This window comes from Lathamus discolor, chromosome Z (assembly GCF_037157495.1).
Source record: "Lathamus discolor isolate bLatDis1 chromosome Z, bLatDis1.hap1, whole genome shotgun sequence".
NCBI classification, from domain to species: Eukaryota; Metazoa; Chordata; class Aves; order Psittaciformes; family Psittacidae; genus Lathamus; species Lathamus discolor.
Window position 1 is genome coordinate 31,428,497 of NC_088909.1, and position 9,750 is coordinate 31,438,246.

A 9,750-nucleotide genomic window follows, 5' to 3' on the forward strand; every position below is an offset into this window, starting at 1 on the left:
AAAGGGAGGAGAGGGAGAGGGAACAGGACCGCGGGGGAAGAGGGTAGGCAGTGCTGGGACTGGCCTGGGGAGTGCCGCCTTTCCCCCAGGGGGAGATACCCTGATCGACTGAGAGGGAGCGAGCTGCAAGGGGCGCTTTGCGGTGGTTATCTTGTATCCCCGGTGGCACCTGCGGGCTGGCAGCACCTGGCTCGGTCCTAGCTCCGTGTCTTGATTCCTTCATTGGAAGGCTGGGGAGGGAAACCGAGGCGGAAAGTGGCCCACAGGGTGAGGGGCTCTACCCTGCCCGCTGCCCTCTCGGGGTATAGAGGTGGTGCCCGACAAGCGCTGACCCTGGTACCCGGTATTACTTGTTATGCCCCTGGATGGAAGCCAGCAGCCATGGGATTAAGCTGGTGGAGTGCTGGAAGTATTTGTTTGTCGGATGTATGCGCCTCACAAAGACAGGGTTTGGACGGGGGTGCTTCGGCAGTGTGGGAACCGGCGGCAGCAGCGCCGTCCGTCTGTCCGTCCGTCCGTCCGTCTGCTCTCACGGCGGGGAGGTTTGGTGAGGGGGAGGAGGGGGGAGACAGTGGCGTGCCCAGGGCAAAATGGGTGAGATCCTTGCCTAAAATGACATTTCAGTACCAAAATAGTCCTCCTTGGCCGTTCCGGGAGTCAGTTAGGACAAAAGGACAAAGTCCTCCCCAGAAAGACAGACAGACGAGCCTCGTCCCCGGCGCTGGGCTGGGTGCGCGAACCCAGTACCGAGGGATCTTCGGCGTTTTGCTGTTGCTTTTAACCGTGTTTATCCACCTCTCCGCTTCCCAGAGAATGCAGCAGGTCCGTTGACAGGGACACCTTTGCCAGCGGGTACCACGCGTGCTTTTGAAACCTCATATATCGGCCACGACACTCCTTAATACATTTAATACAAATATATTTAATATAAATACCTGATGCTAGTGCGCCCACAGCCTTTCCTGTCTGTGAAACCCAGAGGAGTTGTTGGTTTTGTTTATATTTATCCGAAGAAGAAGAAATAAACTCCTGCAGGAGCGGAAGAAACATTCTCCAAAAGAGCCAGGTTATTCTTTCCTCCGCCCGCAGCCTGCAGAGGTACGAAAAACCTAAATTCCTAGAACGAGATCTGGGAAATCAGTGCTGGAAGCACACCGACTTGGCAGAAGCTCAGTTAATGAACTTCCAAAAGAACAACAACAAAAAGAAGTGGCGGTTAACCCAATTAAACATAACGTTTAACTTCTCGGGAGTTAAACATCTTTTCCTCCTGAGAGCCTACAGCGGTCAGAGCTTCTCTTCGCCACTCCTAAGTTTAAAATCTGCCTTTATTCAATACCAAACCTTTCCTTATATTATTATTATCATCATCATTATTATTAAAAAGAGAAAGGTAGAATCGGGAAAAGGCAATGCCTCCTAGGTTCAGCTAGCAAGTGCTTCCGAGAAAACAGGTCTTTACACGCAGCATCAGTACAAATTAAGTAAAGAACGAGGTGAATATTGAAGCAGCCGTTCCTGGGATATCCGCCCCTCCCCACGTTCTTAGGCCCGAATTTTCTTAAAACAGGCACCCGCACAGCGAGACCCTGTTTTGACTCAGGCCATTAACATGGGGGAGAAAATTTCACCCTCTCTCCGTGTGTGTGGAAAGGTGCCTTACCTTGAGGGGACGAGAGGTGCTGCCCATCACCCGGGGATGTTCTGCCACAGGCAGATTCCTGCCAGGAACTGGTCGCGATTGCCGCCATGCTCTGTAATTCTGTTATTTTTATTCATTATTATTATTCTTTGGTGGAGCGGGACTCAGGTGCGGAGGTGAGAGGCGCTATTTCGGAACAGCGAAACCACCTCCCCGTCAGGGGAGACCGTGCCACGGGGGACACCGCGCCCGTCGAAGGGTCTTGCCCTCTAGCTCTGCCCCCTCCTGCCTGTTCCTACCCACCCCTGCTGCCTCCTGCCCGCTTCTGCCTGCTTAAACTTCTGCTTATTCCTACCCTCTCCTGCTTTCCCTGCCGTCCCCTGCCCGCTCTTATCCGCTCCTGTCCGCTCCATCCTCTGTACCCGCTCCTGCCCTCTTCTGCCCACCCCTACAGCTGCTGCCCTCTCCTGCTCCCCCTATTCTCTCCTGCCCTCCTCTACTCTCCGCTGTCCTCTCCTGCCTTCCCCTGCCCTCCCTTGCCCGTTTCTGCCCTGTCCTGCCCTCTCCTGTCCTCCCTTGCCAATTCCTGACCCCACCTATCCTGCCCTCTCTCCTGCCTGCTCCTGACTGCCCCTGACCTCCTCTGCCTGCGTTACCTGCTCCTGCCTATTCCTATCCTCTCCTGCCCTCCTCTACTCTCTTCTTCCCTCCCCTGCTATTCTCTGCCCGTTTCTGCCCTCTCCTGCCTGTTCTCTTTGCTGTAGCAGCTCCTGCCCGTTCTCTTTGCTGTAGCAGCTCCTGCCCCATTCTACCGTCTCTGCTTATTCTGCCGGCTCCTGTTGTCCTGTCTGCTCGCTCCTGCTCCCTTCTATGAGCTGTATCCTCTCGTACCCTCCGCTGCCCTCTCCTGCCCGTTTATGCCCTCTCCTGCCCTCTTCTGCTTTCTCCTGCCCACCCTTGAAGGTACCTCTACCCTCCCCTGCCTGCTCCTGACGGTACCTCTGCCTGCTCTCCCACTGTACCGGCCCTGCCCGCGGGTCCCGACAGGCGTCGCTGTCTCGCCGCCGGGGAGCCGGAGACCGGCGCCTTCCGGAGCATCCCGTGGAAGCGGGTACCAGGGTGATGGAGCGGGGTGTCCTGTCCCTTGTTCCCCCCTCTCGCGAACCCTTCCGGCCCGCCGCGGGGATGCAAAAAGTGTGCGGGAACAAACCCTCCAGACCCAAATTGCAGTAAAAATCAGGTTTACTCCTCCCCGTGAGGCCGTAATTACCGAAAACAGCGAAATAACCGCGCATTTCAAATCTCGCTTGCGTCGGTGGGTTCTTTCTCGCCTTGGTGTAAACCGACGGCGAAAATAAAAGAGCAGAAAAGGGGGCTCCTCTCTCTTCTGCCGGTTCAGGCAGCCAAAACCCTCCTCCTGGCTGGTGCTGGAGCTGGCGTTTTGCCTGCTAAAACAAATAAAACGCCACCGGGAAAGAGTTTGCTGCACATCACTGCCCGGAAACCGCGTCCTTGAGCGAGCATTTTGAAGCCTGGGTGGAAGAATTGCACTTATCCCCGCCGCCTGTCCTACATTTCCTACCTCTGACCAGGGGAGATGCGCGTGCTCAGAGAGGAGGGATATGGCTTTGGGGTCTGCTTTATTAAGTCCAAAGAAGGGAACCCTGAGCGTGTATCTGCAAGGGAAGCTCTTGTGCAAGGAATTAAAATTACGATTTCATATTTGTGTGTATGTAGGCTTTCTGCCTACTTTCCTTACTTAAAAAACAAAACAAAACAAAACAAAACAAAAAAACCCAAAAAACCCAACACTTATTTTTCTCATGTCATATTTTGGTTACTTCACCCAATATTATGTGTTTGCCATTTACATTTTTGTTTTCTATTTCAGTCTCTATATCTTGCCAGGGAAAATAAAATGAAAAAAAAAAAAAAAAGCTTCACACCACTTTCCTATATACCTGCATCTCCACTCTTCTGAACATGCTCTAGATAATGTAATGTAAATAATGCTAAAACTATGTCTGTGTGCAGAGGATGTGCCAAAATAGTTCTCTTCTGCCTTTCCTGGAGTCACGATTATTTATACTTTTTGATAAGAAGACAGATAGGGCTGAAGAGACGAGGGAGAAAATTTAAGTGCAAAATGCTGAGTACTAATTTTAGAGGAATCGGGGTATTAAAAGCATGGAGGACAAAATAAATAAATGCATAAAGAGATAAATAAAAAAAGAAAGATAAATACATAAATAAGGCGAGGAAGTGAAACTATTTCATGCATTATTACTGTCAGCCCCAGCATCTCATCTCATGTCCATGGCTCTGCAGCGGCCACCCCAAAACTGTGCATTATTTAGTGCTTTTATGTGTTAATTTCTTTATTTACCTTTCCCGGGTCGAAATCCGTGCAGCCTCCAACTTCGCTGGCACTCGCGCGGCTGACCGCGGAACACACGCTCCTTTCTTTTTAGCTGTTAAAAGGCTGATACTAAGTAACGAGAGTGCTGTGGGGTGTATTTATTGTTCCTATTCCAAGAGTCCAAGTAGTAAGTGTCGGGGGGGGTGGAGGCAGAGACAAGGCGAGGGAGGGAAGCTCTCCCCCCCACCTTACTCCCCACGGGGCCCATTCAAACTGCGCCGGCGCGATTCGCGGGGCAGCTGCTCGCTGATGTGGGAAGGGGTGGAAGGGAGGAGGAGAAAGGGGTTGGGGGATGATGTCGAGACACGGAGCCCCGGCAGTCCCACCCCGGGAGGGTGGTGCGCATGGCGGGGGGGCATCCTGGTCCCGTCGGGGCCACGGTGAGGCGTGGGGTAAGTGAGCGCAGAGGCGCCATCGGAGTGTGGGAAGCGGGAGGAGGAGAATGAGGATGCAGGATGCGCGGTGGGGTCACGGAGAAGTACACCTCTGCGCTCCCCTCTCCTCAGTATATGCTAAAGGGGGGAGGGAGGGACTGACATATGAGAGCTACACACGAGCTAATTAACAGCGTAGGAAGGGGAGGATGATGATGGGTTGGGATGGCGGGAGACCCCGGCACCCGTTAATTGTAAAAAAAAAAGAAAAAAAAATGAAAGGGTAAAAAAAGTACTTTCCTAATGAGGTAAGAGCTAATCAGACGGGTGGTGGTGTTAGCTTCCTTCCTGGGGTGCTGGGTTTGTGTCTGGTTTATGTTTGTTTGGTTATTTATTTAACGCTTTATGTATAGCTGTCTGACCACTTCTGATGGGGTGACTTATCAGTGCGGAGCTTGTTAAAACTAAGGCGAGAAGTAGCGCTGGAAATACTGTACGAATCACGAACTGGTTTGGGTTGAAAGGACCTTAAAGCTCACTCAATTCCAAGCCCCGGCCATGGGCAGGGACACCTTCCGCTAGACCAGGTTGCTTCGAGCCTCGTCCGGCCTGGCCTTGAGCATTCCCATATACATGTGGTGAAATAGGCACGGAGTAACACAGACCGAACATGCTCTTTATTTGAAAATAAATATATAAAAATAATTATATAAAATATTAAGAATCTATAAATAGATAGAAACATGCATGACAGTCTTTGGGGAGGGCTAACTTGCCCTGTACGTTCATTGAAGTAAGTAATTCCTAATGAAAATAGTTATCTGTGCATGCACTTAGACCTTTATATATATATCCTGTAATATATATGTAACATGTATAATTTATCATTTATAGTATATAGAATATAATGTATAGCATATAATAATATAATATTTTATGTATAATACATATAAAACATTTATTTTCATGGAATAACGTTGCTAGCTTAAAAATATAGCACCCCTGTACAACGTAAGAAAGAGATTTAAAACACTCTTCTTCCCCATAAGAATTTCCCTGTTAATGCAAACTGAGACTTTCTATCGGTGTTTGTAAAGTAATTCAAGGCCTATGGACTTTTTCGGATGAAGCAAAAATAATGCTATAGGCAGTATTTTTAAATGACCTGTAAAAAATGCCTTTTTTCCTTGTAAAGAGCCAGGTGGTTGCTTTAAAGCCACACCTGCTAAAATGGGAGGCGACAAGTTTAATAACGCGGCATTCAAGGCAGAATGTACCAATTGTGTTCCTCGGAGACAGCTCTCCCAGCCTGGAGGTACACGTTTTAAGAGAAGATTTTGAAATAAAATGTCCCTGAAATCCAGGCAGATATAAATGTGCTCACAGGCCATAATACAGCGTGAGATATTATGAATCCTGTGACGCAGCCCCCATTACACGCATTATCTGTCTATATCGCCCTTCTTTAAACGGTGGGGGCTGGGTTTTCTTTTGCCTAATCTAAAGTTAAGTTGGCGATAAAGCTTGCAGTTCCGGAGCTGACAGTGTGACAGCTGAGCCGGGCAAGGAGATCCTCCTCTCCTTTAAGGCCCAATGGAGCATCTGGATTGGTAATATTAGCACTGTGCGTGTTTTGTAATGTTATAGAAACAGAAGCCTGGAGGAAGCTGAAGGTAAAGATGCATACACAGCAAAGACTCGCCAAGAAAAAAAAAAAAAAAAAAAAAAAGCAACCAAGAGAAATAGAAAAAAGAGAAGGGAAAATAAGATAAAATAAATAACAGGAATAATAATAGACATAGAGATCAAAGGAAAAGCGATCGCCTGTAGCTTCCAGTAAATTAAAAATAATGCAAATATACTTTACATATGCATTAGTATTTCATATATATGCACAGTAGCACATACTGGAGCCAGCAGGAGGAGAAGGAGGGGGATGATGTCGCGGCATGGAGCCCGGATCATGGACCGGAGCCGCCTCGCTCTCAGCCGGGCTGCTCTCATGTCCCGGATTGCCCATTTCGGGGGTGTTTGTGTAGATGGTGATGATGTTTGGAAGGGGGGGGGGGGGCGAGTACTTGCTCCGTTAATTAGGGTCTTCTAGGGGAGGTAGCTCCGAAGATCCGCGGTCTCTTTTCCGAGCGGCGGGATTTACATGTTCCGCGTTCCTTTTATTTTGTTGTTTTAATGCCCTTATTCCCTCGATGTATGTGAATGTATCCGGACGCACAGTGATGCCTCGAGATGACGTCAATGGACGTGACCTCGCAGCTAAACCTTGAACGTGAAGCAGGAATGGAAGGGGGAGGGTAAGGGGGGGCCTGTTCCGCCCTGCTCCGCACTATGCCCGCGCTGCTCCGCGACTCTCGCCCGGTGGAATGAGCACTGACACAGGCAGCGGCAGCCAGCCCATCCCCGTCCCGTGTGTCCCCCCCTCCCCGAGGAGCCAGAACAAAACCCACCTCCCCACAGCGCCGCCGATCTCGTCCTGCCTCCTCCTTCTTCTTTAAGCGTATTTATTTATTTATTTATTTCATTGCAATAGTGCGTTATTTGCGGCTTCTCGTCATCAGGAGGCAAGCGGAAAGGGAAAACTATGGTCATTAAAAAAAAAAAAAAATGGGGAGAAAAGAAAGAAAAAAGACACAAACAATAAAATATAAAAATAAAATAAAAATAATAAAATAAATGAACTAAGCTAAACTTAAATAAAATAAAGTAAAATAAAATAAATAATATAAAACAAACACCAAAGGAAAACAAAACAAATCAAAACAAAAAAATAAAACCCAAGAAACAAGCAAGCAAAACCACAAAAAAAAAAAAAATAGCCCCAGCCGAAAACCTTACCTCCCTAAAGTGCTGCACGGCACAGGCGTGTTGAGCCACTTGAATCGAAGCATCTCCCGGGCGGACACCGGTGCTCCGCCGGGTACCAGGGCTCGGTGCTCCGCCGGGCTGAGGGAAGGGAGGCGAGAAGAGGGGTCTCACCCGCGAGTCACAGAGGGAGTGCAGTGACCAGCTCGATGGGGAGCAGCAGCGGTATGAGCGAGGACCGGGTGTCCGGCGGCGGCAGAAGCTGAGTGAGAGCGATTCCGGCTCCTCTTCCTCTCTTCCCACTTCTCCCTGTGGCGGTGTGACGCGGGTGCTGGGAGAACTTTTAGCTGCAGGGGAAAGAACTTCACCCCGCAGTTCCACATTAGCCTCTCTCCTTTCCTCCTGGCGTTATTTTATGCATTTCTTAGTCTGCCGTGAGATATTCCAGAACATCCTTTTGGATCTGGGCACAAACCAGCTGCCAGCGAGCGGCTGCACACCCATCCACGCAGGCATCTCATCCAACCCTGAATACCCAGTTAGTAAAACGTGGCTGGACTTCTGGCAGCGGGAGGGATGTAGGCTTCCATAAATCCTCTCGGCATCATTTTTTTATTATTATTTATTTCTAGTGCATCCGAGCGCTCTTCCTGAATTTCCTGCATTCCCCCCGGCTTGCGTCCTGCTCTTGAGAGAGCTTCTCTTTGTCCGCAGGGTTCCGAGGGCTGATGCCCGAGGGATGCGCGGAGGGAAGTGGGGAATGCGGAGGGATGTCTCCTCTGTCCCAGCTGAAATCAGCACCCGCTGCCTGCAGCCGCGCTGCGGAAGGGACACACAGCTGGCGACACATACAGACATATATACAGATATGTATATATACATACATACACATCTATACATAGATATATACATGGATATATGACCCAGGGTAGCATGTGTGGACATATTTAATGGTCACCCCTCCCGCCGTGCAACCCTTCCCTGAGCCCTTCCATCTCCCTTGTCACCTGTCCATGCGGGGACGGGGCGCCGTATTAAAGCCACGCCAGAGTTGGGGAACAGACGGGGGTACAGCACGGCACCCCCTCGACGTGCACAACCTCCTTCTAACCCTCCTCCATTTCTCCACCTCTTCAACTCTCCCTCCCTCCATCTTTCCTCCACCTGTCCATCTCTCCCCCCCCCTCCATCCCTCCTCCACCTCCCGTTTCCCCTATCCCTCCCTCCCCGCACACCTCCCGCTCCGGCTCACACTCAAACTCTCCCAGCACCCCCCTACCTTGTTCCCTTCCCCCCCCCCGCCGTGTCCTAAAATCCACAGGGATTTTGAGGGGCGTTTTCACGCTGTTTCCAAACCCGGAGCGGCGGACGGCAGGAACTAGTACCCTCCTTCCAGCGACGAAAGGTCACGCTACAAGTTTGCATGACGGTAGGGACGGGAAAGGAATCTTTTTTGTCAGCACCATCAATTTTTTCTATATTTTTTTTTTCTTTCTATTTTTTTCCTCTGCTGTTGGCCGGACCAAAGTCGCACAAAATGGTAGTGCTTCTCCAAAACAAGGCTCGGAAGAAACTGTACTTCAGAAGTTAGCTGGAGGAAAAACAGCTTCTAAATATCCAGCTTTTGCTGAAAAAAAAAATAAAAAATTATAAATTCCCAAAGAAATGCGTGCTTTCCTTCTTCTCTCCTCTAGGAAAAGGTAGCCATTGCTCTTCTTTAGAGTAGCCATTTCTAATTTGTTCCGTCTGTCAAAATGGGACTATGAGAGGTTTTGGTGCAAATTCATTATCTCTGGCAACGCACAGCGTATAGTAGGAGCTGAAAAAGACCGTGGCAATGGATGAACAATAGGGCTTCAGTCCATCAGCAACAAAAGCGTTGGGGAAATTGGTTGAATTTCAGAGCACGTCCTCCTCAGCAGAGAGGGCTGGACTAGACCTTGGCCAAACCCCCCAGAAAACTTGCAGAGCATAGCATACAACACTTCACTTTCTACTCCCGGGCGCAGGAAGCCATATGGAAAAAAGAGGGCAGAAAAAGGGGAAAAATTAAAGGAAAAAAAGAGAGCCAAACCGAAGCCAACTTCTGCTTTTCTCTCTCTGGTTTGTTTTGGTTTGTTTTTTTCTGGATGGAAGATTTCCAACTCTCCCATCGCCGTTCGCGCAAGAATGACACCGTGGAGCTAAGCGGCACTTTTAAATAGGGATGGCAAAGGGAAAGACATGAATTTCTGGAGACGTGGAAGAGCTTTCTCTATTCCGAGGGGGCCTTGGCAGTGAGGATCTTTGTTTGCCACCGCAGGCTTAGCTCACCCTCAGCTTGGTTGATCTGGGGTCAATTTTCCCTCTGATAAAGACGGATAAATGTAAGTACCGTGGTGTTTGTGTGTGGGGTGTGGGATAGACCGATCCTGAATTCCCTGAAATAACTAGGGATGTTGAGTACGGGCAGGCAGGGGTTTCCCGGGTCTCCCCGACCACTTCCACTGTCCACCGGG

General features: G+C 49.7%; 1 long non-coding RNA gene across 1 annotated transcript; it reads right to left on the reverse strand.

Moving 5' to 3' along the window:
* Positions 1-5,090: 5,090 nt before the first annotated feature.
* Positions 5,091-8,415, reverse strand: LOC136004944 (uncharacterized). Its single transcript, XR_010608623.1, has 3 exons — positions 7,286-8,415; positions 6,898-7,029; positions 5,091-6,712 (listed from the first exon to the last, which is right to left on the reverse strand). It is a non-coding gene; the product is annotated as an uncharacterized LOC136004944 (long non-coding RNA).
* Between the last annotated feature and the right edge of the window lie 1,335 nt (positions 8,416-9,750).